Here is a 13,932-nt window from a genome sequence, read left to right as displayed (position 1 = left end):
TGGAACGGGCCAAGGTGGGGTTTATTTTTTCCCTTCTGTCGGGCAAGGCGTTACAGTGGGCTACGCCACTATGGGAGCGTGGTGACCCAGAGGTTCGGACCGCTGCTCAGTTTTAAACAGCTATTAAGCAGGTCTTCCTGGGACCACGGATCACGAACGACACCTCTCTTCAGCTACTTGCTTTGACTCATAGATCCCTCTCGGTTAGTCAGTATGCCGTTCGTTTTCGGACACTGGCTTCCGAGCTGGAGTGGTCTGACAAAGCCCTCATCCCTGTGTTTTGGAGAGGTTTGGCGGAGGATGTTAATGCCAGAGAGGTTCCTGCAAGTTTGGAAGAGCTGATTGCCATTTCCACCCGCATTGATCTCCGTTTTTCGGAGCGCGGCCTGGAGCGTGCTCAATCCAAACGGAAGGTTACCTCGGCTCCCAACTATTTTGAGCCTCTGGAACTACCCGAGCCAGGGACTCCACTCCCAGAGCCCATGGAGTTGTCTCGCGCCGTTCTCGAGGCGCGTCCAGCACAAAAGTCCATTTGCGGTTACCATTGTCAACACGCTGTTCCCCAGGATAACGGGGCCCCGCAAAGGCAAAACTCTGTGCCGCCGGGCAAGACCTTTGTCCCTCCTCTCCTTCGGCCGAAGGTTCTCGCGTGGGCACACGCATCCAGGGCGGGTGGTCACTGTGGCTACATGCAGACCACAAAACTCCTGGCAGGGTCTTATTGGTGGCCGCACAGGGCTCGGGACATTAAAAAATATATTCAGGCATGCGCCTCATGTTCTCAGGTTAGCCTCCTTAAACAGAGAGCGGAGACGTCCGCCGACACACCGCGGCGTTCCACTTCAACTTATGCTCTGGGAGGTTTTGCCGCGCCCGTTGTCTCCCACGTGTCCCTTCTTAAACCTGGCGATCTTGCTGCCTCTGATATCTTCCACGTGTCCCGGTTTTCCGTGTCACCTACCGGGACATCAGACTTGCCTTCGGACGAGTCTGAGGCCTATGCCTCTGATGGGCACAGAGTGGTGGATTGGAAGGCTCAGAGGGGAGGGGGCCCTAGGAGGGGGGGTAATGTTAGGCATCTGGTTTCTGCGCCTGCTCTGCAGGAATCCAGAGCCTCATATTCTGCGGTCTCCTGCTGTCTATCTACTGCAGAGAAGATTACTTTGCAGCAAACCGCTCCAGAGACTAAGTTCCTCTGTGCTCCTACTGGGCATGCTCACAAGGCGATCTCCCACTGGAGATCGGGAGTCATGTGCCCAGGTCCTGCTCCAGATCTCATTGGTCCATCTCGGAGATCTGGAAGGTCCCGCACGGCTATAAAACGCGCGCATGACAGTTCGGCCATGCGCTAGTATAGACTATACTTGCTATGTGTGAATGGATGTATGATTCTGGTGACTGACTCATTATGAAACCCCTTCCCTCTGATATAACGCATGTGGACAGGGAATTAGAGTTATAGTCAGCGCCAGTCAGTGGCAAGCCATACGCCACAGTGCATACCGCACCGCTACACTAGCGTCTGATAGTGTGATGCCTCACGGCACTGTCGTACAGCGGCAGTAGTTACCGCTGCGCTGCAGTTAGCAGCACTTACCGGTGTCCGCGGTAGCGACGCCGCACACACGGTAGGTCAAGACAGACACTGACCATATACCATGTGTGCACGCCAGCTGAGACCTGTGAAGCTATCAGGCTCGGCGTTTATGCTTTAGTTATACTAAAGCGCCTCTGTGAGTTTAACTGAGTCCGCTCTGCGCACCTCGGGTGACGTTTAACCCGAGCGCAGTATACCGCCATATAGCGAGTCTGCCATTACTCAGCAGTGGTTGTTACATCTACTGCACGGTGGACCTCGGGCGGCGAACGCACTTCCTATTATTTATATTTAGTGCGTTCCGCCGTCCTTAACAGTTTGTTTGCGTAAAGGTTGGATAGCGGTACAGTAATGAGTGTCTGCAGACAAGATTGATGGCTCCTTGCAAGTTTAGGGGCGTATTTCAGCAAATTGAGTATGGGATTTAGACAGGATTAATGATGTCCTCAATGTTGAAAAAATACACATTGATACTTTTCCATCATGCAGTACCTTCAGGGAGATAGATGTTTTATTGGCTCTAAATTTATTCTACAGCAGGACAATGCCCCCAAACATACAGCCATTGTCATTAAGAACTATCTTAGATGTAAGGAAAAACAAGGCGTTTTAGAAATGATATGGCCATCACAGAGCCCTGATATCATCATCAAGTCTGTCTGGGATTACATGAAGAAACAGAAGGATATGCACAAGTGACATCCACAGATCTGTGGTTATTTCTTCAGAATGTTTGGAACAACCTCTCTGTCAAGTTCCTTAAAAAAACACTGAAAGTGTATGTAGAAGATTTGATACCTAGAACGCTGATAACATTTTGAAGGCAAAGGGCGGTCACACCAAATATTAATTTAATATTTCTCTTTGTTCATTCACCATGCAATTTTATAATTGATAAAAAATAAACTATTAACATTTTTTTTAAAGCATTCTCACTTTGAAGCAGTGTTTCCACACCTACCTACAACTTCTTTTTCATGGTATTATATGTAGCACAACAGACATAATGAGCGCCTTGTTTTTTCTGTATGGATGTAATAACTCTTTGAAACATTTATTGCATTTTTAGTGACATCACTAATTACTAAAGCTTTAGAACACTTTCTATGTATAAGGCCACAATCACATGACAGTATGTTAGTCAATGTTTGACATCAGTATTTGTAGGCCAAAGTCAGGAATGTACAAAAGAACAAGCAGAGTATATATGTGTAATTCTATATACGGTAAAAGTATATGAGAGTACAGCAATACATATGTAATGAGAATATTCATTGAATAAATCACATAAACATATATCTACCACGGGCAACATGGATTACTGACAGGCTCTCCCATTACACATAACTATGTTTTGCTGTTTTACTCTATTAGTGCATAAGTACAGACCTGTCAATCGGGACAAGCAAGGCATTGACACACCAGCGGGAGCCACCCAGTGGACATTTCTCCCTGTGAATGCTTCTTTTTAAAATGTTGTAGCTCTTCAAAGTAAAGCATGTTTATTTGTAATGGGGGCCTACTAGTATTGTATCTTGCATGTCTTTAGGGCAGCATGGAACTGATGATTGGTTCTATTTAATAAAATTTAAAAAAATCTTCATAATCAAGTATTTTTTAAACTGGTGGGACTTCTGTTTTTCAAATTTATAAACTGTAACTTAAAGTTAGTTGTCTACTTCTCAGAAATAAAAATAACCTATAGTCACCTCTAGTGCCGAGGCTCACATGACGTTGCTATGCCATGTGGGCCCTGCAGACAATTAGAGGCCTCTTCACTCTCACTTCTTTAGCACATAACTGACATTCGAAATAAATCAGAGCTGCGGCAGCTCTCACTTCTTCCAGATGTCCGTTTCGTCCAAAGGAAGTATGAGTGAAGCGGCCCGTTAGCGACTGCTGATTGGCTGCAGGGCTCATATGAAATAACATCACGCAAGCCACATCGTCAATGGAACGGCGCCATCACTAATTGGTCCATGAATTTTATGCAAAATAAAAAATGCACTTTATTTCTGTCTTTACCCAGGTTTTTGCAACTCTTTAGCTAAAAGGCCCCACATCCTTAAAAAAAAAAAATCACATCTGTACCAAATTGAAAAATCCACCAGTAACCTTACTCCAGGCAGAGACTGAAGTGAGATGTACCAAAATATGGCATCATTTGGGAAAGTCGCATTTCTTGAATCTGTCTAAAAACTTCTGGATAAGCAAAGCTGTTGAGGGGGCACTAAAAAGATCTAACAAAGAAAGGTAACTATAATAATGGCACAAAACTTACAGAGAATAAGGAGCAGATACTACAAAGTAAACCCCCCAACTAATAAAGTGCAAATTATTCCAAAAAAGTGAAGAAACAACAACAATGAATCAGGGCCAAAGTGCTTGTAAATTAAAGGAAAACCCGTTAACAGGTTTTTCCAATATTAAGTAGACCCTGCACCTGTAAGCCCAATGTGACAGCATTTTAGAATGCTTTATATATGTTCCTAATGCGCTATACATAAAATCAAAAATAGCTTTTATTATACTCACCTAGGGGGCAGCCTGGTCCAATGGGTGTCACTGTTCTTGATCCGGTGCCTCCTCTTTTCTTGCTTTGCGTGGATTACGCGTTCTTCGTCCACACAGTCTCCCTGGCATCGCGCTCCTGTGCAGGCGTACTTGTCTACCCTGACTAGGGTGGAGAAAAGCACTGCAGTGCGCATGCGTGGGGAAAGGCCAAAGAGCGCCGCGCATACGCACTACAATACTTTGATCTGCTCTCGGCAGGGAAGAGAAGGCACAGGAGCATGATGCCGAGGAAACTGTGTGGATGACGTAGAACGTGTCATCCACATGAAGCTAGAAGACAGGAGGCACCGAATCAAGAACAGTGATGTCCATTGGACCGGGCCTCCCGTAGGTGAGTATTATAAAAGCTATGTTTTATTTTATGGAGAGCACACTAGAATGTTGTCACATAGGGCTTACAGGTGCTGGCTCTGCTTTATATGGGAAAAACCTGGTGACGGGTTCCCTTTAACATTCGCAATCATTAGTTGCCAAGTAGTAGAGCTTGACAAATGAATGGCTGTCTGTGTAATATAAGGACAGCCCAAGTCTGATTCCGCCGCTCTCCACTCTTGCTTATGTCGCGATATGGTATATGAACAGATGTTGTCCTGTTGGAACAATCTTCTTACTTTTTCCAGTTATCCTAAATAAATAATAATCTTGCAGATACAAATAGTCGTCATATACTATTTTGTGGGACTTCATAATTATAGCTATTGGGCCGAACACCTAGTTTTTAAAGGTACGGTATGTGTGTAAAAAGCCTAAATACATTGCCAAATGTTACCCAGTATACGATATACTGATGGAATGAAATAATGTGAATAAGGTTTTGAAATATAAATTGAAATTTTGCCAATAACATCCATGGTGCATGCATTGTTGTGTACATTCAGGCTTAGGATTTGTTACACAAATGAGAGAATGAATATTATTTCCACTTGTATAGTTGTTTCATGCACCGGGATCCAGGACAGCAGGGAGCCCCGGCACATTATGACAATTATTAGCTTATGTTTATAAATTGGGCATTAAACTTCACATGCAGAGAAACCTACAGAGTCATCACAGCATTAACAAGCTGTAAAGACAACAGTACTAATTACTGCTATTTCCCCAGGTGATGCTGGAACTGTCAGCTCAGCACATGTGTAACAGTCAGTGCTGCAGGCTGTTCCGCTCTCTGCTCTACTCAGTGCCACCTGCTGTTACCTAGTGTCATCCTCCGCAGACCACAGCCATTTTAAAGGTTTATTGGAGAGCCGAGAGGCTGGCTTAATATTTTTTTTAAATGACCAACCCATTATAGAACAAATTTGAAACAAACATTTAAAAAGGGCATTATTGCTTAGTTAAAGGGAGACTGACATCAGGATTTGTATACAGGTATCAGTAGCTCTCTATCAGCCTCATAAAGCCATTTTCAATTGTCTCTGTTATAGTTAAAGGGGATGTCCATGCTTTTCACAAAAGTCTCTATGTGACTGCAGACTTGTGAATCATCACATCGCACGCACTATGTGCTGTGAGGATTCTCCAGGGTGGGTGGTGAGATCGAAAGGTCATGCTATCGCAAGTATGCAATATGCATACTTCCGGCCACATTCCGACTAGACATGTGCCTCTCCGCTCAATATAACTGAATTGAGAGAGGCCACGCACGTCTAGTCGGACTGTGGCCAGGAGTATGCATATCACATACTTGCGATCACATGACCGTTTGGGCTTGCTGCCGGCACCGGAGAATCCTCACAGCACGTGCTGCGCATGCTGTCAGGACTCGCAAGTCTGCAGTCACACTGTGTGACTGCAGACTTTCATGATAAACTGGGACAAATGCTTTAAACTCTACATGTGTGTTTTTAAAAACAATGTTATTCCACCTCCCTGCAGGTATCAGAGTAGTCTAGAACCGCTGTCAATCATTGCTACAGTGCACTTGGATCAAGCCCAGTGTGGCCTGACTGATACACCAGGGTCTGCAAGGAGGTTGAGAACAGGCACTTTGTCTTCTTCCCCACCCTGTGCTCCTTGGCAGGGAGAATTTAATATTGATTTTAAACACACACATTGCATTCAGGAATAACACAGGGATCGTTGTCACAGGTATTATGAGGATGATAAACAGCTAGTTGCAAAAAATCCAAATGGATCTGACTTTCTGTAATTTGCTTTGTCATGTGTGGTGGTACTTTATGGGTCACAACTAGAGATGAGCGAACGTGCTCAGATAACATCCTATCCGAGCAGCATGCAGTATCTTGGGCGTGCTCATATATTATGTTCGAGTCCCTGTGACTGCATGATTTGCGGTTGTTAGATAGCCTGAACACGCAGGGATTGCCTAACAAACAGGCAATCCCTGCATGTGTTGAGGCTAACAGACACAAATTATGCAGTCGCAGCGTCTCAAACATAATATATGAGCACGCCCAGATGCTCGGTTAATACCAGAGCGTGCTCGGATGAGACATTAGCTGAGCACATTTGCCCATCACTAGTCGCAACGTGACCCCTTCACCTGCATTACTTTGCAACACACAGCGATCTTCGGCTGTGCGACATGTCGTGGCCAAAGTCACCATCTAGATGGCTACACATATGGGTGGAAGGGGCCCAGGATGGCTACACATACGGGGGAAGGGGCCCAGGATGGCTACACATGCGGGGGAAGGGGCCCAGGATGGTTACACATGCGGGGGAAGGGGCCCAGGATGGCTACACATGCGGGGAAAGGGGCCCAGGATGGCTACACATGCGGGGGGAAGGGGCCCAGGATGGCTACACATATGGAGGGAAAGGGGCCCAGGATGGCTAAACATGCGGAGAAGGGGCCCAGGATGGCTACACATATAGGGGGAAGGGGCCCAGGATGGCTAAACATGCGGGGGAAGGGGCCCAGGATGGCTAAACATGCGGGGAAGGGGCCCAGGATGGCTACACATGCGGAGGGAAGGGGCCCAGGATGGCTACACATATTGGGGGAAGGGGCCCAGGATGGCTAAACATGTGGGGGAAGGGGCCCAGGATGGCTACACATATAGGGGGAAGGGGCCCAGGATGGCTACACATGCGGAGGAAGGGGCCCAGGATGGCTAAACATATGGGGGGAAGGGACCCAGGATGGCTGCACATATGGGGGGGAAGGGACCCAGGATGGCTACACATAAAGGGGGAAGGGGCCCAGGATGGCTACACATGTGGAGGAAGGGGCCCAGGATGGCTAAACATGGGGGGAAGGGGCCCAGGATGGCTACACATATGGGGGAAGGGGCACAGGATGGTTACACATGTGGGGGAAGGGGCCCAGGATGGCTACACATATGGGTGGAAGGGGCCCAGGATGCCTAAACATGTGGGGGAAGGGGCCCAGGATAGCTACACATGCAGGGGAAGGGGCCCATGATGGCTAAACATACGGGGGGAAGGGGCCGAGGATGGCTACACATACGAGGGAAGGGGCCCAGGATGGCTACATGTATGGGGAGGGAAGGGTCCGAGGATGGCTACACATACGGGAAGCCAGGATGGATACTCATATGGAGGGAAGGGGCCCAGGATGGCTACATTTATTGGGGGAAGGGGCCCAGGATGGCTAAACATGCGGGGGAAGGGGCCCAGGATGGCTACACATGCGGAGGGAAGGGGCCCAGGATGGCTACACATATTGGGGGAAGGGGCCCAGGATGGCTAAACATGAGGGGGAAGGGGCCCAGGATGGCTACACATATAGGGGGAAGGGGCCCAGGATGGCTACACATGCGGAGGAAGGGGCCCAGGATGGCTAAACATATGGGGGGAAGGGACTCAGGATGGCTGCACATATGGGGGAAAGGGACCCAGGATGGCTACACATATAGTGGGAAGGGGCCCAGGATGGCTACACATATAGGGGGAAGGGGCCCAGGATGGCTACACATGCGGAGGAAGGGGCCCAGGATGGCTAAACATGGGGGGAAGGGGCCCAGGATGGCTACACATGTGGGGGAAGGGGCCCAGGATGCCTACACATATGGGTGGAAGGGGCCCAGGATGCCTAAACATGTGGGGGAAGGGGCCCAGGATAGCTACACATGCAGGGGAAGGGGCCCATGATGGCTAAACATACGGGGGGAAGGGGCCGAGGATGGCTACACATACGAGGGAAGGGGCCCAGGATGGCTACACGTACGGGGAGGGAAGGGGCCGAGGATGGCTACACATACGGGAAGCCAGGATGGATACACATACGGGGGCCAGGATGGATTTATGTGGGGAGGCAGGACAAGCGACCCAGATGAATATATGGGGCGGCTAAGATGGATATTTGGGGGGGGGGCAGGAAGGATATATATGAGGGGGCTAGAATGCATATATGGAGGGCCAGGATGGATATATGGGGGAGGGGTAGGACAAGGGACCAGGATGGATATATGAGGAGCCAGGATGCATATATATGGGGGGCCAAGATGGATTTATGGGGGAGGGGGGCACGACAAGGGACCAGGATGCATGCATATGGGGAGCAGGATGGATATATGGGGGCCCAGGATGGATACACGTACGGAGGGAAGAGGGCCAGGATGGATACACATACGAAGGGAAGGGGGCCAGGATGGATACACGTATGGGGGAAAAGGGCCAGGATTGATACACATGCGGGGAGGAAGGATGTCAGGATGGATACGCATACGGGGGGAAGGAGGCCAGGATGGATACACATATGGGGGGGAAGGGGGCCAGGATGGATACACATACGGGGGGAAGCGGGCCAGGATGGATACACATACGGGAGGAAGAGGGCCAGGATGGATATATTGGGAGCCAGGATGCATATATATGGGGGCCAAGATGGATTTATGGGGGAGGGGGGCAGGACAAGGGCCAGGATGCATATATATATTGGAGGGGCAAGGATGGATATTTATGGGGGGGCAGGTTGCATAGATGTGTGGCCAGGATGGATATATGGGGGGGCAGTACAAGAGACCAGGAAGCATATATATAGGGGGCAGGATGTATATATATGGGGGAGCCAGGACAAGGGACCAGGAAGGGACATATGAGGGCCAGAATGTATAGCTGGGGAAGCGGGATGGATATTTGGGGGCCATGCTGGATAAGAGACATAGGGGGCCAGGCTGGCGCATATTACAAAATATAGGGGCCAGGCTGGGTGAGTTTATTAAATAAAGAGGGCCAGGATGAGGGACTTAATTATTGTTTGAGGGCCAGAATGAGGAACATGCTATATTAGTTTATGGTGACAAGTGGGGAACATAATTTCTTTAGGGTCCAATTAGGGACATTATTACTTGTCATGTCCGCCATGTCTGCTTTGTCTGCTTTGCCTCAAGAACCCCTGGAGCGGTGTGCACGCGCATCTCGTGTCTGCTATCCTGCATGTTCCCTAGAGCAGTGTGCACACTCACCTCATGTCTGTTGAGCTGCAGGATTCCTGCGTTTCTGCTCTGCCTTCTGTGATCATCTCGTCATGTCTAGAATCCCTGATCATGTGTCCTTCCTATGTTCTAGCATAGGCTGGTTCTGCATTCGTCTCTGCATGTCTGAAACCCTGATCATGTGACCTTTCCTAGGATCCTGCACTGTCCGGTTTTGCAATCGTTTCTGCATGTCTGAGACCCTGATCATGTGACCTTTCCTAGGATCCTGCACTGTCCAGTTCTGCAATCATCCCTGCATGTCTGGAATCCTGATCATGTGACTGCGCTCTGTGATCCTTGAGGATCTGAACTGGAAGCTCTTCCCTGGTCCTGACCCGGAAGTGGTGGTGCTATGCCCTATATCAGACCGCCCCTTCCTATGCTCAGGGCCTGAGTATGGTGTTGCTTCTCTGCATGGCTGCTTGGTCTGTGGGGTTGCTCCCTCTATTCTGTGTCCTTGCACTCTGCTCTGTCGTGCGTCTCTGCACTCGCTCCATGCTCATATTCCGTCTCTTGTCTTGTGCTTGGTCTCATGTTGTCCTCCATGCTCTGTTTGTCCTCGCTATGTCTTCTTGTTATGTCCGTTCTGTACCCTGTCCCTGGCATGTCTCCCTACATGTGCAGGCCTCCGCTCTGTACCCTGCCTTGTCCCAAGGTTCTCCCTTGGCCCGGCTCTGGGCTTTGGCCTACGCTCCGATGCTAGACTCTGTCCCTGTCCCTGACGTGTCTGTCTACACGTGCAGGCCTCCGTTCTGTGCTCTGTCCCTGGCGTGCCCCTCGGTATGCGCAGGCCTCGCCTTGTACTTTGCCCCTGGCATGTCCTTTGCATGCGCAGGGTCCTGTCTACTACTCTATGCCTTGTCTCTGACACTTCATGCGCTCTTGCACTTTTTGTACTAGGCTTTGCCGTGTTGTCTGCATGCGTCTCTGTCCTGTATCTTTGCCTAGCCCTGCCTTGTGGCTCCGTGCACGTGCCTGGTCGCCTGTGCCTGCCTGGTGTGCCTCAGCCGTGCCGCCTCTAGCCGTGCTCGCCTGTGTGCCTCAGCCGTGCCCCCGTCCAGTGCTATAGTGGTTACCGGCTGCGTGAGCCGCAGCGGTGCCGCCTCTAGTCGTGCCCGCCTGCTTATGCCACCGTCGGTACCACCTGCCGGTGCCCCAGGGGTGGTTTCCTTGCTCCCTTGTACGCACGCTGGTTCTCGCACTGTGCCTTTTCGTGCTACTCTTGCACCTTACCTTACCTTGAAGAGTTCCTCATGCCTTGGACCTCGGCGTGCCCTTGCACGCATCTTGCTTTGTGTTCTTTGTGTGTTCACCTTTGCACCTGTTGTACCCTGAAGTGTTCCTGAATGAAGTTTACTTGAACTAATGCCTTGTCTCGTCTTGCTTCCTGAGTCGGCCATCTGGTCCAGCAGCCGTGGTGGCTCACCCCCTTGGTCTTGCCCCTAACACTCCCTGTATAGGGGCTGGTTCCTCACTAGGTCAGCTCGCCCTAGGTGGGTGGGTGCCACGGCCCAGAGGGTCCACTCATTCAAAGAAAAATGACTCAGCGTAAGCTGACGCTCATCACATTACTACTGTAATATAATTTACTAATTAGCCAATGGTTTTCCATGGAGGTAATAAAAGGGAGGTTCTGTTACTGTCCAGGGCGGTACTATGTCGCTTTTCTTCTTCATCTGACGTAGTGTAGAAGTAAGGGAAAGAGTGGAGAAAGTGCTCTGGAAATGATCAGCTATTCATGACTGTGTTATTTTTTGCAGAGATGAGTCCTAGCTGGAAGAAGTGACGGTGGTCTGGGCTGGTTGAAGAAGAAAAGCTGAGATGAAGGGCTTCAACTACAGATGTCACTGGTGAGTCAGTGTATTACATGTACACGTACACTATATACTGTGTACAGAGCTCCTGTATATAATGTCACTGGTGATCACTGTATTACCTGTACACTAACACTACATACAGATCTCTTGTGTATCATGTCACTAGTGATCACTGTATTATCTGTACACTGACAATATATACAGAGCTCTTGTGTATAACGTTACCTGTGATCACTGTATTACCTGTACACTAACACTATATACAGAGCTTCTGTGTATAACGTCACTGGTGATCACTGTATTACCTGTACACTGACACTGTATACAAAGCTCCTGTGTATAATGTCACTGGTGGTAATAACAGTGTTGTTAGTATTGTGGTTTGTATTCATAATCAGTATTGTAGTATTCGGTAACTATATGGTGGTAATTTGTGGTCTGGTCACGGTGTGGCAGTATTTCTCCTTGTATGTGGTATTATTTGGTCCTTATATACTGGTAATATGTCATATTATTCGGTCACTATGTGGTGGTTGTGGTGATATGTGGTCTGATCATGGTGTGGCAGTATTTGTCCTTTGTATGTAGTATTATTTGGTCACTATGTGGACTTGTCATGGTGTGGTGGTATTTCTTCCTGTATGTGGTGGTATTGGTCTTGGTGTGGGGGATTATGATGTGTATGGCGGTCATTTGTTCTCTCTAATATTAATTAGAAGATTCTTTATTATCATTAGAGAGTAAATACTTTGTACACAGCGGCAGAAATGCACTTACAGGGGGTTTTCTGTGGAAAAACATAATCACCTCTCCACAGGATAAGTGATAATGGATCGCCCGCCAGGGCAGTGGGGTACTCGGTACCGGGCCGGTGTCTCAGAAGGATGTGTTACGGTGGCGGTGACCCGGTCCGTGGCCCTCGGCGTCCATGCAAATGGGGTGAAATGTAGCTGAATAAAGTTTATAGGTGGATGATACGTGACGCCACCTGTGGTGCTCGGCAATGTAGGGGTTAAGCCGACGCTGCCGGCAGATTCTCTGGGACAGATGGTATAAGGCAGCAAGATGTAAGAGCTCCCCACAGGTAGAGCTGTTGTCCCAGGGCAGTAGTGATAGGTGTTGAGGAAGAGGGTGCAGTGTTAGGCACAGAGATGTAGCAGTGCTGAAGGGGTTGCAGGAAGAAGGCAATGACACAACAGGGTGCAGTTTCATTTACCTTTACTGTGCATTGTGAGTGCAGTCCAGGATCCAGATTACAGATGGAACAGGAGTTGATTAGCCTGCAAGCAACTTAGGAATCTCTCTATGCAGATGGGTTGTGTAGTCTCCTTCCTAGCACTTATCTGAGGCACTTGCATTACTGAGTTACACTGAAGTTCCCCTTGCTTGCTCTCTTTAGAACTCCCATCATATTGCAGACAGCCGTAGCCTCCTTTTTCTGGCTCACACAAGTTGCTGCTGAGCCTCCGAGTCTTAGCTGGGAACAGAGTATTTACAGCCTCTTTTTCCTCCGGTTTTTGCTGCAGGACCATCAGCATCCATACAACCTCGGATACCGGACTCCGGACCGTGCGCTACAGCTAGAAGTGAGCCTGAATTCTGCTCAATCCTCCAGCTCTTTTCCCTCTTCACAGGAACTGAACTCACTTCCCCAAAGAGCAGCTCCTCAGCAGTTTGGTTAAGAGCTTCCTCTGCTGGCCTGGAGTGGGAACTGTGCTGTGTGCTGGATTTACCTGATAGAGAGACCCTTTCATTGCTTCCAAGCATGACATCACACTCCCTAGGAGGAAGGTAATGTCACTGTGGTGACCATACTCCTGGGGGCGCCACATTCCCCCCTAGTGCAATTCAGTACTCCCAGACTGAGAAAACATGCAATCATATAAACAAATGAACAATTGTAACTGTTACAAGATTTCAAAAATGAAAAATTACAAAAAACAAAGCTCAAAAGTAGTCCTTGTGACGATTAGTCCATGCGTCAATGTCCATGGTCCAATTCCTGAGCAAGTTTGTAACTACATACAACGAGAGTTTTGGCCACACATAGTCCTGTGGCCCAATTGACCATCAAAACAAAATAAGATATTCAAAAAGTTCTTACAGAGTCTCTGTAGGCACTTAAGCTTGAAAAGTTGCATATTTACAGGTACAGTTTACATTTTCTATTGGCACTTTAATCTCTGTATCTAACTGGGATCTCACCTTTTGTACTACGGGTAGATCTGCATAGCATGGGTACTTCTAATGGCCTATTTAGGTTTAGTGGGCCTGTTACTGCTGTTGGTAGACTGGGTAGTAGTCGTCTGCAAACTCTTAGACTCACTGTGGGCATGACAGATTCACCACTGGCAGGGCGAGGATTCTCTGGCTCCACTGCTGGTGTGGCATCCGCTGCCTGAACTTCTTGATTTTTAAAGTTGTCTTGAGTCTCTGCTACTTCAGTTGCAGTAGGCTGGGGAAAGATTAGGACAGGAACTATGATGGCTTGATCCACTCTTGTCCAGTTTGCAGGAAATTCTCCGAGTACAGTGCTGAC

General features: G+C 48.6%; 1 long non-coding RNA gene across 1 annotated transcript in view; it reads left to right on the top strand.

Moving 5' to 3' along the window:
- Nucleotides 1-13,264, top strand: part of LOC141092911 (uncharacterized) — a 55,568-nt gene extending 42,304 nt beyond the window's left edge. Inside the window, exons 2-3 of the long non-coding RNA XR_012232953.1 lie at nt 11,337-11,426; nt 12,920-13,264. This is a non-coding gene — a long non-coding RNA (uncharacterized lncRNA). The remainder of the gene's footprint in view (nt 1-11,336; nt 11,427-12,919) is intronic.
- Nucleotides 13,265-13,932: the final 668 nt, after the last annotated feature.

This window comes from Dendrobates tinctorius, unplaced genomic scaffold, assembly GCF_039654945.1.
Source record: "Dendrobates tinctorius isolate UK_male_01 unplaced genomic scaffold, ASM3965494v1 ptg000062l, whole genome shotgun sequence".
NCBI classification, from domain to species: domain Eukaryota; kingdom Metazoa; phylum Chordata; class Amphibia; order Anura; family Dendrobatidae; genus Dendrobates; species Dendrobates tinctorius.
The sequence above is the reverse complement of the archived record's forward strand: the minus strand, read 5'-3'. Positions and strand labels throughout refer to the sequence as shown.